The sequence below is a fragment of the Python bivittatus genome, unplaced genomic scaffold, assembly GCF_059951505.1.
Source record: "Python bivittatus isolate LINGU-HERP-01145 unplaced genomic scaffold, Pbiv_v1 ctg000020_np1212, whole genome shotgun sequence".
Classification (NCBI taxonomy): Eukaryota; Metazoa; Chordata; class Lepidosauria; order Squamata; family Pythonidae; genus Python; species Python bivittatus.
Genome location: NW_028277030.1, coordinates 25,356,069 through 25,377,445, shown reverse-complemented (window position 1 = coordinate 25,377,445; position 21,377 = coordinate 25,356,069). Strand labels below are relative to the sequence as shown.

General features: G+C 38.6%; 1 long non-coding RNA gene across 1 annotated transcript; it reads left to right on the top strand.

Moving 5' to 3' along the window:
- Nucleotides 1-642: 642 nt before the first annotated feature.
- On the top strand, nt 643-19,524 carry LOC107326849 (uncharacterized). Its single transcript, XR_001560322.1, has 3 exons — nt 643-679; nt 14,064-14,095; nt 19,479-19,524. It is a non-coding gene; the product is annotated as an uncharacterized LOC107326849 (long non-coding RNA).
- Nucleotides 19,525-21,377: the final 1,853 nt, after the last annotated feature.

Sequence of the window (21,377 nt, the reverse complement as noted above, 5' to 3'; positions counted from 1 at the left end):
TTATCTGTGAAAACACTTGCTTGGAACACTTTTTCACCTTCAAGGCATTTTAATTCCCACAGTCTGTTAATATACTACATACTGGTTTCTTAGAAAAGCAACTTTTTTTAAAGCTGCTTTTCCCAGAGAGTTTCTATGATGTTTGGGCAGCATTAAACTTGACAAATATAAATTTATACCAGTGTATCACAAGAAAGGCAGAGGTGTTACTCTACTGTGGTAAACTGATTTCATAACCTATTTTTTTCTTTCTTATATCATCTTGAATGGTGTAAATTCTATCATGCCGACCAAACAATTTGCATGAAGCTTACAATTGCTATTGTCTCAAGAGATGTGCACATATTACACTGAAGATATGTTCACACTGTAGGCACATCTGCTCAGATAGTTAGGAGAATTTACGTTTCTTTAAACATAAAACTTGGATGGGTGCAATAACACAGGAGAGATGGCATAGCTGTGCCAATTTTCAACAATATTTTATTTATACAATTTAGAGGCTGCCTGACTCCTGAGGACTTTGGGCAAATTAAAATACAATTTAAAAAGTAGGAACAGTACAACAAACAGCTTGATTACTTCTTGTTGACAAGGGAATATGGTAGGGATTGTATTCATATAAAGAAAAGCCTATGGACAGCAAGTTAAAGGTAGCTGGATGGATTCCGTTATCAAGGTAAGGGAAATAAACTATTCCCGTGTGTTACTAATCTGATTTCCACCGTCACCATTCACTCTGTTTAACTCAGCACAGTAATACAAAAGGTGCTAAACATGGCTTTCTTTCTTTTTCTCTTGTCTGTTTAAAGAAGGGCAAAGACCATTGAAGTGTGAGTCCTGTTCTTTAAAAACCTGAGTGTGCAGAATGCTTTGCTATTGTTATAGATCCATATTCTCCGGTGGCCCAAAGAAATGTCTTTGATGGAAATGGCAACTCATGATGGTCCATGAATTCAGCCACAGCTTCTTAGTTGCAGCGTCTATGATTCTAGCAGTGTCTTTCACTGGATCAGATATTTTGATTTACTGAGTTGCCTTAGTAACTCAATAAATACATTTTGGATGTATATTTTAGGAGGGTGTGTGTGTAAAGCCTGGCACGAAGGTGCTCCTGCCCTCTGCATCCCCATGTTTATTATTATTTTATCTGAAAAAAAAAAGCTACTAAATTCTAGAAATAAATACATTTAGAATTAGGGTGGGGGGTTCTCAAACATAATGTTTCTGAACCAAATTTCAGCCAACTGTAAGAAAGCTTAAGAATTGGGCTATCCAGTTTGATATATCTTAAAATGGTACTTGGCTAGCATTTGGCTTAAAATTTTGCCATGGTCATTAGAAACAAAATCCTGCCTTCAACCACTTCCAGCTTTGTTTGATCCTATTATTTTTCAATGAAATTAGACTAAGCCCTTAAATAGGAGCATGACATGTTATTTAAGTATCACCCACTAGAAACACAGTAAGGAGGGGAAGTTAGGAAATAGCTTTGCTGATATACCCATCACTTTGTTATCTCATGGAAGTTGCCAGGAATGGGGATCAGGCATTACGAAAAGATAAAATCTTCAATTAGAAGTCACTGACAATTCAGGATAGCCCAGGGTACAGCTGTTGCCAGAGTTATCGCAACAAATCAGTACATAGTGTGGACTCTGTCTCAACACCACAAAACTGTGTGGAAAATAAAGATTAAAAAACAACTAATCTATATTTTCAGAGTGGGGACACTCTTACTTGTACAGAGTATTATTTAACAAGGATTATTTTCTATTAGGTGTAATTGAGAGCAACAGAGCAAGGCATAAAGAGAGAATTTCAGCAGAAGAATGACTTCCTTAAATTTGTCTTATTAATAACCAAAGATGGCTATGTGACTATGGGGGGGGGGGGAATTACTGACCTTTAAAAAGTCCAAGTGGCTTTGGAACACAGTAACCATTGATACTTACTGTCAGAGATGTGAAGGTTTGTATAGATAAAGACTGAGCAAGTGCAGATAATGGTTCTTTGGGCCTCAGATAGAAGAAATATAACACAGGGTGAAATGATTGTAAGACAGTAGAAGCAGAGCTAAGAAAGGCAGACCACTAGTTTAGACTCAAGCTTTACTAACTTTATCAGAAAAATCTCTATAGATCTCTGGTAAAATGAAATCAACCAGCTAAGTAATATTATGCCATTTTCTAAAACAGCCTTTACTAACCTTTAACATGCAATCAGTACATAACCAGCATACTCATTATTAGCTGGGATTATGGGAGCTGGAGTCCAACATATCTGGAGACCATCAAACTGGCAAAGGCAGCCTTACAATAAAGGGACATCCCAGCTATTCACACAAAGTTACTGGATAAAGTGTGTATGAGAAGAACAGAAACAGAAGAACAAAAGAAGGGAAGAAGTTTATCTGAAAGGCCGAGTAACATTACACACATATCTATATTTGGAGATGCTGCTCCAAATTTCTTCCATTACTTCCTGTCCTTTCTGAAGTAATCTCATCCAAATAAATGCATGCATGCATAAATCAATAAATCAATAAATAGAATAAGGAAAAAAGAGACATGTTCCTGCCATGGTTCACAAAGGCTAAGGGTTTATTGGAAATGCACAAAAAGTTCTTCCGTAACCAGTGCTGAAATACTTTGATATAAATATTTTGTGTTTTTCCAAAAAGGCATACTGAAAAGGTTAAAAAGGGCCAGAGAGGAGGGGGGAGCAATGAAGCATACTCAAGGTGCATTTGCAAATAATGTAAGGTTTTGTACAGTGTTTTTTGCTTTTGTTTTTGGAAGCATAATTGCTACATGGGAGAAGGCCAGTGAAACAAATAGACTGGTGATCTCATCAAAGTAATAATGGTTCATCACCCATGTGGGCTGCCTGATGTTCCAGTGACAGGAACAGCACGTTTATTTTCTGTAAATCTATTTGGATCAATTTACAAAGCAGTGAACGTTTGGTGCATTGCAACGGGAAGGGGGAGAAGAGTGATTTTTCTCAAGGGGAAAAAACAATTTTGCAGCAATAGGGGGAGAGTGAATGGAGATACGTATTTTTGAATGAGTGTTTTGACAAACATCTGATGATGTTTTAATAAAGGAAACACAGGAAACAGAAAATGCCGGTGCTTTCCAACCTACGTTATTCCTAATAATGAGAAACAAAACAGAAAGATAAAGAATGTGAAGAAATTGCTAATGCTGTAATGAGCACTATGAAAACCCGCTATCCTCTGAAAAATGTTTTAAAACCTTTATATGTTCTTTTCAGTTCTTTGGTTCACACACCAAATGCTTCATCTGGTCAGGAAGGATCCCCCAAATTTTCATTGAATTTCTCTGTAGATAAAATTCAGTCACAACCTGATTTTAACTGGTGAGCCATAATTTTAGGCTGGCTTCATACATTGCATTAAGCTTTGGTTTATTTAACAAATAAACCAGAATTGGCCAAGTCCATGTAACAAAGCCGTACAACATGGTTTATGACCACAGGGCTAGAATCACACAAGTTAGACAAAAACCAGTCAAATCACATTAAGATTTAGCATAATGTGTGAATCTAGCTTTCAATATTTTCTTAGCCCTTTTTATTGTATGGGTCCAATGATTTATCCACAAGAAAATGGTTTGTTTGTTTGTTTGTTTGTTTAAAACATGTGTACGACTGCTGATCTTAAAACCAGACTCTGGGTGGCTCACAACCAACGAATAAAACAAACACCAAAATCAAAGCAAGAACAGAAAAACCTGGCATCGCAACAACACTTCCCTGATGCAGCCCACAATACTCTTCCCCACCACGCCAACCTCACCCGATCCCAATGTTTGGGGAAAAGCCAGCTCGTAAGCACTTTCCAGAAGGTTAACAGGGTGGGGGCCTGCCAGATCTCCAGGGCAAGGGGCTTCCATAGGGCAGGGGCTACAACGGAAAAGGCACACTCCTGAGGACCCGCAAGGTGGCAATGTTTAAGGGAAGGGACCTGGGGCATGCCTACTGCTGGGTTGGGCAGATACTCTCAGGGAGAGTTGACATTACCTAAGCAAGAATCCATTTTACATATTCTGAAACCATCAAGGAAGTTTGCATGTGGGTGCCTATACATTCAGGACCAAAGTAGGACATGTTTCAGCTAGGAGCGTTCTGACAAATTCTTATAGCCACAGCAGTTGTGGAAGAGAAATTTAGCCTTATTCTTTCTTGCAGACATCCTGACAAAATTCTTTTCTGAAAAGGTTAGCTGCTTTGAGAGGAATCCTCCCTTGGTAGTAGTCTGGAGAGCCTCTTGATGCAAACGCCAGCTTCCTTGTAAGGATGCTTTTCTGGACCACAGCTGCCTGGGTGAGTCTCCATTGCAAGCCTCCTCCAGCTAATGCAATCTCTCATGTGCTGAATGCTCCCCCCACCCCTCGCTCCCCCCTCCCCAGAGAAGACAAAGGGCCTGTCGTCCCAGCACTGTACAGCCCCCCTGCTGGGCAGCATTCAATGGCCTAAAACCAGATAGCTCACATGATGGCTTCATCTCTGGCAATGGGAGGGGCTTCCTCCAGGACTTTGGCTTGGCAGAAGAGTCAGTCTGATCTGGCAAAGTTATCTTGGTTACACCCTGCTGAGATTATTGCAACTGTGCTTATGAAGGGATGCTCTGGTGCATCTAGAGCGGTGTCTCTCAACCTTGGCAACTTTAAGATGTGTGGACTTCAGTTCCCAGAATTCCCCAGCCAGCATGGCTGGTTAGGGAATTCTGGGAGTTGAAGTCCACACATCTTAAAGTTGCCGAGGCTGAGAGACACTGCTCTAGAGGATGGGTGCAAAAACCAATAACCTAGGACTACATGCAGCTCACGTTGCTTGAGCCCCTCAAAAGGTTATTTTATATTATTATAAATATAAATATACTATATTATTTTAATATGACAGAGAGGTTACATTATTAAACATACAGGAAGCAATCATATTAACTGTACTGAAGTACTTAAACTTACCTCTCATTTGGTTTTAGTCCTGGCCCTGCCCATTTTTGGAGTGAGACCTGCCAGCATGCCATTAAAATTCAATTGGTGGAAATGCAGGAAGTAGTCTGCTAATTGGTATATGATGTCATTCATACAGTGCTCAAATGTTAAGGAGCCATTTCCAGAGGAGCGTATGAAAGTTTTTCTCTTCTGTCACTCCCAAATTCATTCATTCATTCATTCATTCATTCATTCATTCATTCATTCATTCATTCATTCATTTTCTATTATTTCTATAGGCACCCATCTCAACCAAGTGACTCTGGGCGGCAAACAATTCTAAAACAATTAAAACAATTAAAAACAATACAAAAATAAATATATACAGCAGCCAAAAAAATTATCATAATAATTATCAATATAGCCAAGAGACAGGGCCCTTAACACATTTGGGGGCCCAGGCCCAAGCACATAGCCAGGTCTTTAAAGCCTTACGAAAGGTCAAAAGGGTTGGGGCCATCCTAATCTCTGAAGGGAGAACGTTCCAAAGGACAGGGGCGACAGCAGAGAAGGCACGTTTTCTGGTCCCTGCCAGCCATCATTCCTTGGTTGATGGGACCCAGAGCATGCCGAACCTGCTGGACCGAATAGGACAGGTAGAAACGATTGGGAAAAGGTGGTCCCTCCCAATTCTAGTCGTAATTGGTGTCCACTCTGTTTATGGAATGCATTCCATGGCACATCTTTTTTTTACACAGCTTTTTAAAGTATTTCTGCTGTTTTTCATTTTATTACTTAATGTTTGGACGTTTCTGAATTGCTGTCTTGGTAGCAGTTTTCAGAAAATTGGTACAGAATAGTCAAGGAAAATAAAGAAAAATCCAAGCTGGGGATGGGGGTTGGGGGTGGACAGGAACGCCAGTTAGCCACTGCAAATTAATAATAACTAAGGTGGGAAAGGAAGAAGACTTAGCAGCCCAAGAGACACAACACCTTCTGGAAGACTATGAAGGACCATGGTTGTTCTTCTGATGCTTTGGTTTCCTGCTGATTCCAACTGCTTGAGTTGGGGAACCCTCTTTCACCTTCAGGAACTTAACCTGGCAAGCAGGTGCCTTCTCCCCTACCTGTAGTTCTCTTGAGTCTTTCTAGATTCTGGCACTGGCCTCTCTAACTATGCAGATGAAAAGTGGAGAAAAGGGTTCTTCCCAGCTTCAGGAGTGTTGCTCAGCATTACCTTTCTGGTCACATCCACTGAATGTCTCTTTTTCTTTTAAAAAGTGTGATGGTGGTGAAATCTGGGGAATGTTATTCCCTGAAAGTATCAAGTTGCTCTTGGTGGTGACAGACAGATCACCTGCAGTAGCAAATCTGATTGTCTGTCGGCTGGCATCTTCACCCCCAAATATAGTAACCAGGGCAGAGGCTGAGCACTTATAGGAACATCTGCTAATGTTACAGCCTAAGTTATTGGGAATGTAACACATGGTGGGGTTTTATTTAGAAAGAGAAAATGGCCTGTTTGAAGACACAGTGACCAGATTTTTCATTCTGACAGAAAAGGACAAAAGTATTGCAAGATCTGACAGCGCCTGACAGTCTTCAGGGGTGGCTGTGAAAACTTTTAAAACTGATTCTGGGAGCTGAGAATATAAAAGTAACTGAAGTAATCCTCTTGATGGGATTAGACTCTTGGAGAGAAAGTTAACTGGAAAAGGGATTCATACTCTGAGAAAGGTGAAAATGTCATTTTGCATACTTGAGGCTTAAAATGTCGTCATTCCATAATAGATATGTTTCAAAAGGCAATTAACTGGAGACACTGGCTATTTTAAGACATCTACCATATCTTTTGCAGCATCCCAGTGGCCACCAAATGTTACTCAAAAACTGATCTTTAGGTGAGTGGAAACCGGATGCCCTTCCTGACTGTGGCACCTTGCATTCCTAAGAGGAAGAGCTGGCATGCATCCTGTGGTCTTTTCTGCATGTTTGCATGGCGTTCCAGCATGGAATGATTTATCTATCTGATGCATGAGTTTTATGTCTAGCTTTCTTGCTTTACTTAAGACTTGATTTCTTATTCAATACTCTGCCGTGGAAGCTTATGTAATTCTCCACATACCTAAGTACAGTCAAATATGTAATACTTACTAAAAGAAGGCTGGCTTACTCCCCAGCTCACCAAAGAAATTGCTGCAACTAGCATAAGATACCTTTCTCTTCTGAGTAAATCTGTATGACATCGTGAAAGAAACACTGTTCCTGTTGCTAAAGATAGAATCTATAGCATACATTCCAAGCATTTGAAGTCAAGAGCCTGGGTTCCTTAAAAATATATTTGTGAGTCTTTATTTTTGCTTTTGTACGTGGTAAGAAAAACAAAATTGTCATCTTCTACATTACAACAACACCATGACATGCCCAAGGAAACCATTTATTTTGGAAAGAAGCGACATCCATTTTCTGTAAGTGCTACTGGAGCTGCATGGTGAGAATGTTTTAAACAACAATTTGTCAGACCTGTTTCCAAAACAAACTGCAGCCAGCAAAACTGTGGTCTTTTGAAACCGAATGGTTTGGGGAAGAGACTAGGTTCCGTTTTAATTTTTCCAAGCACTTTTTATGGTGCAAATCACCATCTGACTATATAAAGACGATCTGCTGTTGAGTGAAACAGCAAGAGACTGACACCGCCGAGTTCCAATCCCACAGTCAGCAAGGCCTTTCCACTGGGTGCCTGTCCCCATTAACACAAGCAATCACTACTAATCACACTTTAATCAACAAACAACATGAACACTTCAGATACCATCTTCATCAGCTGCAGCAGGAAAACCATTAAGCAGCATTATGGCTGATAAATCAGCATAATTCCTGTTCTGTCTCAGAACTCAACTTCAGTTAAAGACACTTAGCATTGATAGACTGCAGGTCACGGCACCTGAGAAAGGAGAGATGGAACTCTGGTAGACAAAAGGAACCCGCTCACGGATTCTTGGATGTAGCATGTAACCCAGAGGGCAGAGTTGCTGGACATTAGGCCAGCTTTTTCATCCAGCTGTACAGCCTAGTTTGTGATTTTTAAGAAGCTTCTCTTCACAGAGCTGGGTTCCAGTTGATGGACTGCTAATACAAACACCGTCCTTTGGATGAAATGGCTGGAACTCAGGCACACAGATATCTGAATCTTTTAATGCTGTGAACTGATCTCCTAAAGTTCATTCTTCTCTCTGCTCAAATTTTACTTCATTTGCCACCTTATCCCTCTGTTAGAGGTAATGATGAGTAGCCTGGGATTAGATAAGAACAAAGGCCATGGGAGGAAATCAGCAACCTTGACTGCATACAGGAATAAATGAAGCTATCTTATATGGAGTCAGAACTTAAATCCAACTAAATGTTGTCAATACTGACTGGCAGTGGGGATCCAGGATTTCAGATAGGATACTTCTAGTTCTACCAGGAGATACCACATATTAAACCTACAATCCTCAACACAGAATTTACATGCTTAGCCACTGAGCCACCATCACAGCTCTAGTTCTAGACTCATTGAAGACAAAGATGGTGGGCAGGAACAAAAGCTGAAGAATCAAAGGACAAACCAGGAAGCAGAACTGAGGAGCAAGCAGTAAGCCAGAATTGAACAAAACAAATATGTTATAAAAACAAGGTTTAACTAGAAGAGGAAAGCCCTTAATCATTTTTCCTGTCCAGGGGAATCTGTTTATCATTTTATGCAAGCATAACTAGCTCAGGATCTGAAGCATTAATCTGGTGAAGTAGAAATAGTAGAATGTAGTTTGGTGATACATTTCATAGAGCAGCTATTTACAAACTTAAAGGCTACCACTTGGTACCCCAATAATCTCTGCTTTGCATCTTTGTCCAGCTCTTGAATGCATCATCTTAGCAAGGAACCCAATAAAAGTGCACTTTTAATTTCTCACCTTATGTTTTTCCTCTCCAGAATATACTTGTGCTAAAGCTTTGGATGTTAACTTTATCAAGGAAAACTAAACAGACAGATCTGGCTTATGGTTTAGAAGTCAGTCAGTCTGTCAATCTGTCAATAAATGAATGAATCAATCAGAAGATTGCTCAGGCATCTGCCTGCTGTCATTGAAAAATACTTTTTGCTGTTGCATTATATGACCATTCTTTTTGAGAAAACTAGCTACCAATGCATTTTTTTATGTTTCCTGATACATATTATAATAATCTGGGGATTAATTATATTAGCACCACCAATTTTTACAAGTCTATAATTTCTGAGCTTCATATAATTATATTCTATGCTTATTATAATTTTATTCTTATTTGTATCCTGTTTTTAATATGTAAACTCTGTAAGCCTCCAGAATCTGGCTGGATTTAGGTGATCAAAAAAAATTCACAATAAGTTAATGGGTTCCAAACTGAGTTAGCCGAATTTGGGCTCCATGAAAATCATGGGGCAAAATTGATATTTCCTATTTATTTCAATAGAAACTTAGTTCAACTAACAGAATAATTGATCTAGATATAGCCATAGTTAGACAGATCTATTGAAATCAAGGGGAATAAGTTTTTAACATGTAAAATAATCCCCATTAACTTTGATGTAGCTAGTGTAAATATGAATAATCTGGAGCCAATCATTTACTGGATCCAATTCAAACAGTTCTATCCAGACTGAGTCAGAATGGATCCAGTGAACTACAATGGATATGTAAAAGTCATGACGAACTTAAGTTTCATTGTTTTCACTAGATCAAATCTATATATGACTAATTTGGAGCCAACTCATTTATTTCTTTCAAATAACATCTGTTTTTTTTTTTTTTTTTGGCACCTCCACAGACTTTCCCCCCCTGTAGTCTGCTTATAGATTCCATACCTGTAACACTTTTATAGGATGCTTTTAACTTAGCGATTGCTAAAAAGGCAAGTTCCTTTTGAACTGCTGCTTGTATTATCAGCAGCTTTATTAATAAAGGAACTCAAATTACTGAAGCATATACTCTGTTGGAATCCTTAAAAGCTCTGGAATTTTATATCAGATGGAAATATATTTCCTGCTTCATGGGGATTATATCTGAAACAGATTTTTTTAAAAGTTTATTCATTCTCTATAGAAGAGGCTGGCAGATTTTTTTTCAAGCTCAGCCACTGCAAGAATTGGGACATGGTCAAAAACAGTGACGTGGTAAATGTAAAGAAAGAAGTTCTAGGGTGTACCAAACAACTAGAACTAAAACCAAACTGGAATGTGTTTTATGGTCCTTGAGATAATATAAATAATATTTACCAGCGAGATTGTAATTCATTTACCTATTATCCTTTGTCAAAGTGATTTAAGATGAGAAGAACTGTTATTACTAGTTCATCAGCAACAAGGACAAGAGTTTTTGCCTAATATAGAAGTCCACTGTACTATTTTTATTACTCTTTAGCAGATTCCCAAACAAAGTTCAATGTGTTTAGGACTTTAGTCAAAGGCACTTGTATGCTGAGTTTAGGGTTAGAATATTTATGGGACAACTGATGGCCTCGGTGATTTAACATTGCAACCTTTCGGATGGTATTCAGTAGCAGGAGGATAAAATAAATTTCTGTCAGTAATTATGAGGATTCATTTATTTTATATATTTATTTTCATTTGCAATTACTTCTATTGCTTGAAGGCTACTTTGAGAGGGTTGTTACTCTGAAAAGCAGGATATAAGTAATTCCAATAAATCAATATTTATAATTTCATCTTGCTGTTTTTATTTTTTAAATTGCACTTCGTATTTTTGCAAACTGCAATCTACCTTTGTATTTTTGCAATTGCAATCTACCCCAACTGGTTTTTCTAAACAGAAAGTCAGCATGTCAATCAAATAAGTAACTACTTGTAAATAAGTAAATAATTCAGGTATGTACAAAATATTCCATCTCCAGAAGCAGAATATTCTATCCTTTCTCCAGAACTCACAGACCTGCTTCGTGCTTTGGAATAGCAGTGGGAAACCAGCAGTCCATGGTCTGCACATAACTCACATTTTATAGTCCACAGAGAGCCCGTGGATCACGTGAGTGAAATTCAGAAGCAAAACTGTGTCTTTTCAAGTGGGTAATTCTCTGCTCTTCCCCCCCCCCCAACAAATATGCAGAGCGTTGGGTTAAGCTTCTACAAATCTTAAAGCATCTACTCTGCACTTTAAAAATCCCACCTGCAAAAGCAAAAGTAAACAATGGAACAAATAAAATATGACTCCCAGATAGAAATGTTGTCCACTCTGTCTTAGAAGAATCTGAAGTAATAAAGTGAGCTCCACACCAGTCACCCCTTACTTGAGAAACCAGCTTGTGATGCTATGTTGGTTGGACTAAGATCAGAGATGATGTTGTTTTGAGAAGAATGCCAGAAATTCCCTTCCTACCTTTGATCATGTTCCCTTAAGTTTTTGTATACGTGCGCACACAGGCTGTTAAGACTGCCCATGTTTTTATACTTAAGAAGATTGTTATCAAACTTTTCTGAATCATTAGGTATAATACAAAACTAAGAATGCCCCCTCTAGCTGACACTATGCCATGTTTAGACTGTTGGGGCTACTCATTCCAAACAATTTGAAAGTGGTCTGAAGGTACGTTTCTCCAGTAATGTCCATATTTTCCTTCCCATGCTGTCCTAAGCCCTTCCAGTTCTGGCTTTCACTTTTTTCTGTATGTGCTAAATTCAGAATTCAGCACAACTTTTTCTTTTTGGCTTCAGCTTTGCTGATTAAGGGATAGTATTCTCCTCTTGCTCAAAAAGACATGGAGTACAAAATATGCAAATGCAATTATTGGAACAAAACTGACTAATGAGTTTTAAAGGCCAATTATTTTTGTATGCCTACTTTTCAAGCTAAAGTCATGGATCATTCTAACTTGTAATTATCCATATTACTTAATGCAGTTTTAAAAACTTCTGGTTCTATGTGTTTTTCAGTTGTAGAAGATAAAATGTAAGATAAACTGAACCAGTCATTTTCTGACTAAAATTATTCCTTGAATTATTTGTGTGTGCTTTCTGCAGGGTGGAATGAAAATGACAGATAAATAGGAACTTTGTTTAAAGAGATTGCTTTATTGTGTCCTGTTTGTTACTAAGTTATCATTTTGATATGTTAAAATATCAATATGATTATTGCATATGTATTCAATCAAAATTAGCATGAGCCCTGACTTTCTTTCTTCTTTTTCTTTTTGAGCATACCAAGAAAATAATCTTTTAAAATAAATTCAAAGCTATAATATTCCACAGTTTAAAATAATTGTACACATTCAAAAATAAATTCTACTGATTTCAGTAGCACTTATTTCTGAGTAGCACTCCTACACAAACTATAAACTCTCATTGGTCTGTCCTTGGGTCACAGATTTATAATTCTGTTGAAATCAATTAAACAGCAAAGTATATTGACAACGATGCTACTAAACAAGGAATGGCAGCCACATAGGCAGTAAACAAACAGGAAATAGGGAGGAATGTGGTTAGGATCTCAGTGATCTTCAATGATGCTGAAAAAGGGGAGGGTTAAAAATCAAGAGGACTTAGAAGGGAAGCAGGCAATCTGTTGGATATAACTATCCAGGTCTCCTTTGCAGAGTTGAGAATGAAAGACTGTCAGTCTGCCAGGTCTCTGGAGTGAATTGCAAAAGTCTGACTAGTGTTTGTAACTCACAACAGGTATGTGCAAAAGACTGCAGAGTAAGTTTGATCCAACCACACAGCTGAATAAACACATTTGAACTTTTTAAACAGCATTCTCAGCCTTGGAAACATCAGAATTTTAGCAGCACTTCATACCAGGAAACCAGTTCTGGACTTGTATGCTCATACACTGGCTGACTTTGTGATCTGAATTAGTTTGTTTAGACCAGGGGTCTCCAAACTCTTCAGCTCATCAACCTCTTCATGAAGTTTCAGGTTGTTCATTGACCCCCCCCCCCAACATTAGTTATCTGAAAATAATTTAATAAATACTGCTTTAATAGTCCTACAAATAATAATAACATCAACCTCTTAGATAGTCCCATTGACCCTTGGGGAACCCTGGTTTAGACTCTGCTGCAGTTGATTTGAAAATGGAGCAAAACTGTCTCTTTCTTAATGGTAGAATTGTATATAACTGTATATAAACAGGGAGCAAACCCCACACTCACTAGCACTGATCATGTTACCTGGTTGGGTAATGAAACATCTGCAAGCAACCAACCAAGCTCAGAGAGTACTAACGACTCCGTGATAGAATTTCTGTTCTCCCATGGATAGGAACCCTTGTCTCATCCCATAAGTTCTTGAACTCAAGGCAACCTAAACCAAACAGGTTTAGAGTAGCCCCTTTCTAGTTATTGCAGATGACAACTGTTGAGAAAAATGCCAATCCTGTTATAGCTTGCAGGAGCTATTAAGGAGGAGACGTGGCTTGGCAGTTTTGGCATTCTTCCTCTTGGTCCTTGCTAAGATTTTCTGACTTAAATGCACACATCATGCATGAAAATTTGGATAGTGGGGCTGGCAATTTATTATATTTCCATTTTATACTGTGTGGGGAGGAAGATTATTTCCAATGGTTGCAGCAGCCCAGGTGATGGGATGCTGAGTGAGGGCTGTCATTTTCATTCTGCTCCTAGTTAGCTGGTGAGAGCAGATTGGTTTAGGGCTATTTCTGCATATTCTCCTAGTTTCCAGGTTGGTAGAATGGAAGATTATCACATTTGGCTTTGAACTGCTTTGGAGTGTTGGGGATGGAAACAATGGAAGTGTCAGTAGCTCTCCAAGGTCTCAGCAGAGATCTCTCCCATAAACTGCCTTTTTAATGGGAGTTACAGAAGGGAATGTTCAACCTTATTCATGTTCGTCGACTGAACTATGTTCTCCCTCTTTCATTACTTTGTTACCACTGAAGCAAGAAAGGTAACAGACAAGGCGGGGGGGGGGGGGGGGGAAGGAAGGAGTGAGAAAGGAAACTCATACATACAAAGCCCACTTTCACCTTATGAATAAAGCATGTAGATGCTTTCAACCAAGTATTTTCATTCAGTGTCATGGTGTTTTATGTAAGGCTTATTCCTTTACAGAAAAAGCCTATGGTCCAAGGGATCATCAACTGGTAAGTACTATTTTTAATAGATAATGTTCATGTATTTGGAATCAGTCAAAACACTGGAGCCCTTTGCAGGAAATAATGATTCAAAGAATTAATGGAAAGGAACAAGACTGCAAATCTGTGCTGACTCCACCTCAAACCTTCATTGGTTGGATGGAAAATTGGAGGAAACCTATTCACATTCAGCTGAAAGGACATAAGCTCATCTGTATGATCTGAGGCGTGGACAGACAAATGAATTTAGCAACATGCTCCCCCTCAGATCTTTCACCCGACACATGAAGATCTGAAGATGGAGATGTAAGAAACAGTGCTGCTGGGGAAGGAGTTAAAGCACATGGCCTTTTTATTCCCTACCCTAGTATTCTTTGTCTGGAGCTTAATATGACACTTATCCCTTTACTGAGTTATCTGAAATATGATTATGGGAATTTACATTAGCTTTCTTGTAGGTTTTAGTGATTTATTTTTTGCTATTGTTCTAGGTCTTTGAGTTGGGAGGGAGGCAAAATCACTTTCCCCCTCCACATACCTATCCGTGTCCTTTAATTTGCAGACTTGATCTGGAATCTTCCAGAAAGTAATCCTTCTTAAGCCCATTCTGGAACTATTGGGTTAGCGCCATTGTTTCCAATGCTCTAGGGGGAGTATTGTTATGTAAATCATGCTAATAATGAAGTAATTTGAAATCCTGGATTTATTCCTTCCCCTGCAACCACTCCTTTAAAATAGCCACATATGACATTTTACCGGCTTCAGAACTAATGCTTCTGCATTTGGAAGTCTTAATGCTGATGGAAGAGACCTGGATCTCTGCCCCAAAGTTCTACCTTACTGGAACTGCTACATCATCCCTAACAATCCTAACAAATGACTGCAAGTCTGGCTACTTCCTTTTCCCTTTCTAATGCCCTCCCTCTTTTCTCCCCAGTTTGCAAAGCAATACCAAGAAGGAAGAAAGTCGCATTTCCACCTCCAATACACTGCTCACTTTCTGCCACAATCTGTTAATAGCAGCTTTTCTACAAAAAGATAATGCTGTTGCAACCCCAACTGTCCTTTTTTTGTTCTGTTGCAAAACAAAACAAAACAAAAATCACCCCCAGCTGAGCTATAGGCATGACATAGAAACTGTGAAAGAATTAAAAAAACCCACCAATGACACAAATTTAAAACGCTTAAAAACCGCTTTTGATTTCTTTTGATCGCTCCTCTGAGCCTGCTTTTGTTCTTACACTACAAGCTGCAATATTGGATGATGAATTTAGCAGATCACAGGTGTTGGTTTAGAGAGATTTCAACTAATACAGGGGGAGGGTAGAATGAGGAATGCTTGGAAAAGTAAAGCATCAGGAATCAGACATAAAGGATGAGGCGTATATGACACTGTAGAGGAAAGCCACAAGTTTGTGAGAAAGCCAAGAGCATCATCCATGTTTCTTCCCATTTAGCAACATGGAAGATGATCTAGTAATCTAAGAACTTCACATTAGGTGCTGCTCAATTATTTTGACTCCAGTTTGAATAAGGAGTTCGTATGGACTTCTTTCTGAGAATATATATGTACATGAAAAACAACGGAAGCCGCTGTGAAGTATATTTCTTACATAGCTATACTGCAGAGATGGGTAGATCAGTCTAAAGTAGTCCATATCTCTGTGATAGGTGCTAAAATATTCTATTCTATCCATCTTTAGATGAATAATAAAAAGCTGGAAAATGTCATGTGTTACATTCCGTAATATACGAAGCATTTTCTCTAATATACATTTTTAAGGCAAATACCTCCCTTACAGATTTGTTTGTATGCAGCTTTCTGAAATGTACACTCTTATCTAGAGATACCTTTCATAAATATACATTTTGTTATATGATTTTTAGAACAGGGAATGATCATTGCAAGTCCACTCCATTTACTGCTGTTTAGTCATATTAATACAGACTCTATTCTGATGGATCAGGGAATTCATTACTTTCCTTCTTACTTTTTGATTCAGCTGTTTTTGTTACAGCCCAGAAAATCCTTGCTCAACTTTGTTGCTTCTTTTCCACTGCTCCTTTTTCTTGGAATTTGCTAACAGTTGATCTCCAGGGATCATAAGATCATGCCTTATACCAAGTCGCAATGCACTCTGCCAGACTGCCATCCTTTCCATCTGCTAATAATTCTCAACATACTTCAAATATAGCCTGTATTTTCTCTATTTTGTTCATCCCATTGCCAATATAGATGGATAGAGATATAAATATAGATATAGTCACTTTGTGTGAGATCGGCAGCTATATAAATGTGACAAATAAACAAATAAAGGTATTCACAACATGGTATTGTCTCTATGCGTACAAGGTAGCACTTTCAAGCAACCCTGACTTCAGCTCTAGCTAACCGATAGCTGAATGCAGAGAATGCAAACCAGTCAGCACCCACTTTCTGTTTCTGACTTGCCTATCGTCAGGTTCATCCCCACCATCACCTTCCAATGCTTTGTGAAATAGCAAGCGACCCATCCTTTATAAAAAGAAGTGAAATGATTCCTAATGTTCCCCACACCTAACCACCCTTTGTCAATATTGAGCCACAGTAATCGGTGTACATATGTCAGTGGTTTACAAAAGCATTCTTTGTGACATATTGCTAAGGGACTAGTTGCAAAGAAGGATTGAGTTCTGAAACGATTACCAAATGGAAAGAAACTCAAACCCTTCCTTTGACCATGACACTATCAGCAAACCCTATGGAGGGTGTTAGTTCAAACTGAGCCTTGTCAGCTTCCTTGTAAGTGACCAAAACTTCATTTTAGAGCTTCTCGTTGGGCTGGGGAAAGAGTCATGAGCTGGGAAATGGGGGCACAACAGGCATTCTTCAGTGGGGAAAGATTGTTCATAGACACTAAGAAATGTCCTGAAATATACATTACATCCAGCCCTGAAACAAGAGCAGGAGGAATAAAAAGTTGGTTTTCTGAAGGCAGCCAGTAATCAGAGTGTTTTCAAAACCTTATTGCAGGTTTGCCATCAGCATTGTGCAATGGGTGGGGATGTTAAGGCAGCAGCAGAAGTGCAGTAACATCATTGGGAGGACGGGTTCATTATTAGCTCACCTCCTCAATACTGTCTACCCCAGTGTTTCTCAAACTGGGCAACTTTAAGGTGTGCTGGCTGGGGAATTCTGGGAGTTGAAGTCCACGTGTCTTAAAATTGCCAAGTTTGAGAAATACTGGCCTACACAGACATCAGTCTAAGCTTTTGAATGCCAACTGCATGCACATTTACCTTTGAACTACAACCCCTTTCCATGTCCAAGGAAGCACATGAAGGAGTGAGGAGAAGCTGTGGGGAAGAGATAGCTGAATCCCATTCTTCCTCCCCCTGGCCTGCACCCAGGATATTGGCAAGATTCCAGCAATCCTTAAACAAAGGTCCAATTTACAACATCTCTTGGTGTGTGCAATTCACCATCTGTTCAGGAATGAAACCTGGGAGCCTGCTGGCAAAATAATTTTTTTTTAAAAAAAGTTTAATATTTCCCAGCCAATAAGCAGCCCCTAGCTGGCTCTGTAGAGATAAATTAGAAAAGTTGTCCTTTCATATAAGCTGAACCCTAAGATGGCCATCCATCTCAAAGGTTAAAGCCATGTTATAAAGCCTTCGTTAAGTTATTTATACAGTTAGTGAGAAGAGAGAGGTCAGGATATTGATTTCCACAAAATGCCAAGAGTTCAAGGATATAGAAAGACTTATTTCTTTTTTTCTGTATTCCCCACAATTTATTGGAGATTACCAACTTGTGGCTAACAGCATTAAACAAAAAAACCAAAACGAAACTGTTCTTTCCACATGCCATATAATTAAACATTTCCTATTTTGCAAGTCCAATGGCTTATGATGAATTTATTCCATGCATCATGATCTATCCCAAAACATGTGAACTTCAGAAATAGTGCAGCATCTTGGATTAATACAATGGCTTTCAAATGATAGGACCCTCTGTATAAGAAACATCAGGCTTGATGTTTCTCAGCTATTGTTTTTAACCCATCTAATGCTGGGAAAGGTGGAAGGAAAGAGAAGAAGAGGATGACCAGCAGCAAGGTGGGTGGACTCAGTTACAGCAGTGATAAGTGCACCATTGGGAGTCTTGAAAGAACAGGTTAGAGATAGATTATCATGGATCTATGTAGTTGCTAGGAGTCAAAAAGAACTTGAGGGCATGTAATCAATCAATGTATTGGGGAAATGCACACACAGATCTAACCATCTTTCAAACTGGATCACAAACGACCCTGGCCCAGGACCTCCCCTCCTATGCAAAGGGGAAGGGGGAAATAGAAGTCTAAGGGTGATGTCCGTTTCTGTATGAGACGACAGAACTATGATTTATTTTATCTGAATTGGGCTGATATGCATTGATATGTATCAAGCATTCAGAAAACTTTGCAGGATAGTTATGTGAATATACAAGCCCAGAATATAGATGCTCCAGTCCTGCTTAGTTAAGTCAAGGCTGAGGGGATGCATTTTCTTCTGGCCAATATTTATAACTGCTTAAAAACAGGAGCTTGCATAATCAGTGGAGATCTCAGTGAGAGCTTAATTTATTAGGAAAGAAAAAGGTTAAAAATGAGAATCTGCAACTTAATCCACACAGTTAAATATTCCCACCTGTGCAGAGTCCAGCTGAAATCAATGGACCCAGGCACAGCTGCTGAGATACAGTGAAGCTATTTAATTAAAAGCCATATGAACACTTGAGTTAAACTTTCCATTGATACAGTCAGGAATTCTTATCTCTTTCGCAAGATTTTTCCCTCTTTTCTTTCTCCCAGAAAGGTCTAATTGAACCCCCTTTCCTATTAAAACTGATTGTCATATTCTGGCCATTGACCATAATAAAGTATTGCTATATATTATCATTGTTGTCCAAATGAATATTACAGTGTAATAACTGGGGATTGATTCAAATCATTTGAGTCCTCACTGAGGACCTAAGAGTCATGGAGATATCACCATAAAATATATGTTGTTCCAAGTAGGCTAGTCTTTGCAAAATTAGTGGTCCCAAGTACAGTATCTTTAAGACTTCTAACTATTGGGTGTATCCTTCTGGTATGACAAATGATTTTTTTCCTCTGTAATCTATCATCATCATCATCATCATCATCATCATCATCTCTGACTGTCAAATCTTTCTGTTTAGCTTCTAAATGTAAGCCATACCTGACCAAAAAATAAATCAGTATCAACACACACACACACATATACACATAGCAGATGCAATCCATATTGAGTTTCTATTCAGGATATTGTCCTTGAGTACATTCTGCTCAAAATTTCTCAGTAGTGGAAGAGCAAATCTGATCTTTGCTATTTCCTTTCCCAATTGCAGGACCTAGCACTACTTCTGATGCTATTCTGGAGAGTCTCCTGGCCCTTCAAAGCAGATTTTAAAGAGAACACAGGGAGAGGTAATTTCAAGGAAAATCATGTCCTCAGTTCAATCAATGGGGTTTCTTCACTGGATCAAAGACTTTCTATTCACCAGAGTCAAAGTCATACTGCAGGTGATAAAGTGTTATGTTCAAAGCATAAAAGGAGGGGGGAAAAAGAATAGAAAGAAAAGCAGTCAACATCCCATGCAACACTTTCAGAAGACCTGTACTATTGGATTTAGCAAATCAGAGTTAACTACCTAATTTATTTTCAAGCTTCTTGACTATTTCAATTTCAAGTTTCTATTTCAAGTTTCAAGTTTCTTGACTATTTCAGCTCTTAGTTTAAACAACAAACCCACATAAATACATTTTAAATGCTCGTTTGAGGGAAAAGCCCATTTAGATGAAATCCTCAATGCTTAGGGCAATATCTCTGGGGCCATTTTCTTCCCATCTTTTCTATGGCCACTCCCTTGGAGGGGAAAATTCGTGCTGAAACTTCCTTCAGTTTTTGAAAACAGTTTTTCTGATCTCAGACCTCAGGGGAAGTATCACAGGGGCTGGGTGAGGCCAAGATGGAAGGGATTAAGAATCTGAAATTTTCTCAGAGCTCTGAGACCTCGGCCTGCTTTCCAAAGTGGAACTAAAATTTGGTCTGCAACATTGCTTATGCTGTCATACTGAGGGCTTTGCTCTGACATTGGCACATCTGGCATTCAGATTAGGGTTGCTCTGGTTGACATGCATATTTTAAGAGAAACTGGATAAGAAAATTGTATTTTAAAAATGCTTTAGAGTCCCTATTTATGCATGGCTTGTCTACTTTTTAAAAACAAAATTGCTGTTTGGTTAATTTGTTGCATTTATAAGTTGTCTGAAGTTGCCCCTTTTAGGTTAGCTAACAGCATATTAAAACTATTACAAACCATAATCTAGAACACACAAGTACATATAAAAAGCTTACCAAGACAGCACAGAGGAACAAAGTTAGCAATATAAAGATAAGTAAACCAATAGCAAGAATAGCAAGTTGTTAGAAAACAATAAGATGTAAAAGCTAGCAGAAAATTAAATACTCAGCATAAATATAAGTTAAAAACTTTTTTTTTTAAAGTAGATTCTATATACAATTTTCTAGAGAGGAAATTCAATAGATATGGGGCAGTGCTTAAAAACTCTGCCTGTAATGTCCTTTGATCTAATAGTTCTTAAGAGTGGAGGCCATACATAGAGACTCAGTGCTGAAACTTTAGGCCTGGAAATGCATTTTCAAATACAGGTATTCCTTCAAATAAAGGAGAAATAAATCAATATGGGATGCACTTATTAGTAAATGTATGCAAATCGGCTGAAAATATATTTGATTCATCTGACCTTTCCAGCCTTTGAAAGATGATAGAAGTGGCTGAAAGATTTGCTGTTTCGCACATTTGTGTGTCAAAGCAGAGAGCATATATTCAGCTTCAGACCACTTTTGGTGCTCTCAGACATTCTGTCTGTTTTCACCTCCAATCTTGTACACTCTGTATGGTACTTGCAATCAAGCGCTATTTCCTTCCCATATTTTTAAAAAGTAATTTAATGCAGTTGAACAGTTAATGCTACACTTCAATGCAAATTTGAGAGCCCTTGCATCTTTTGACCCCACTGTTGGAACTGAGATGTAACTCTACCACTCTGAGGCGCATTTCAGAACCAGCATTGGCTTCCCTGTATCACTAACTCAAATGCAAGTCAGAGTCTCTGGAGAAAAGGGCACCCTACCCGTCTTCTAACCCTTTCTTGAGTTCTACCAGTTGATATCTGCTATCCCAGCTAAGAAGGTAAGGGCTAAATGGTATGCAAAAAAGAAT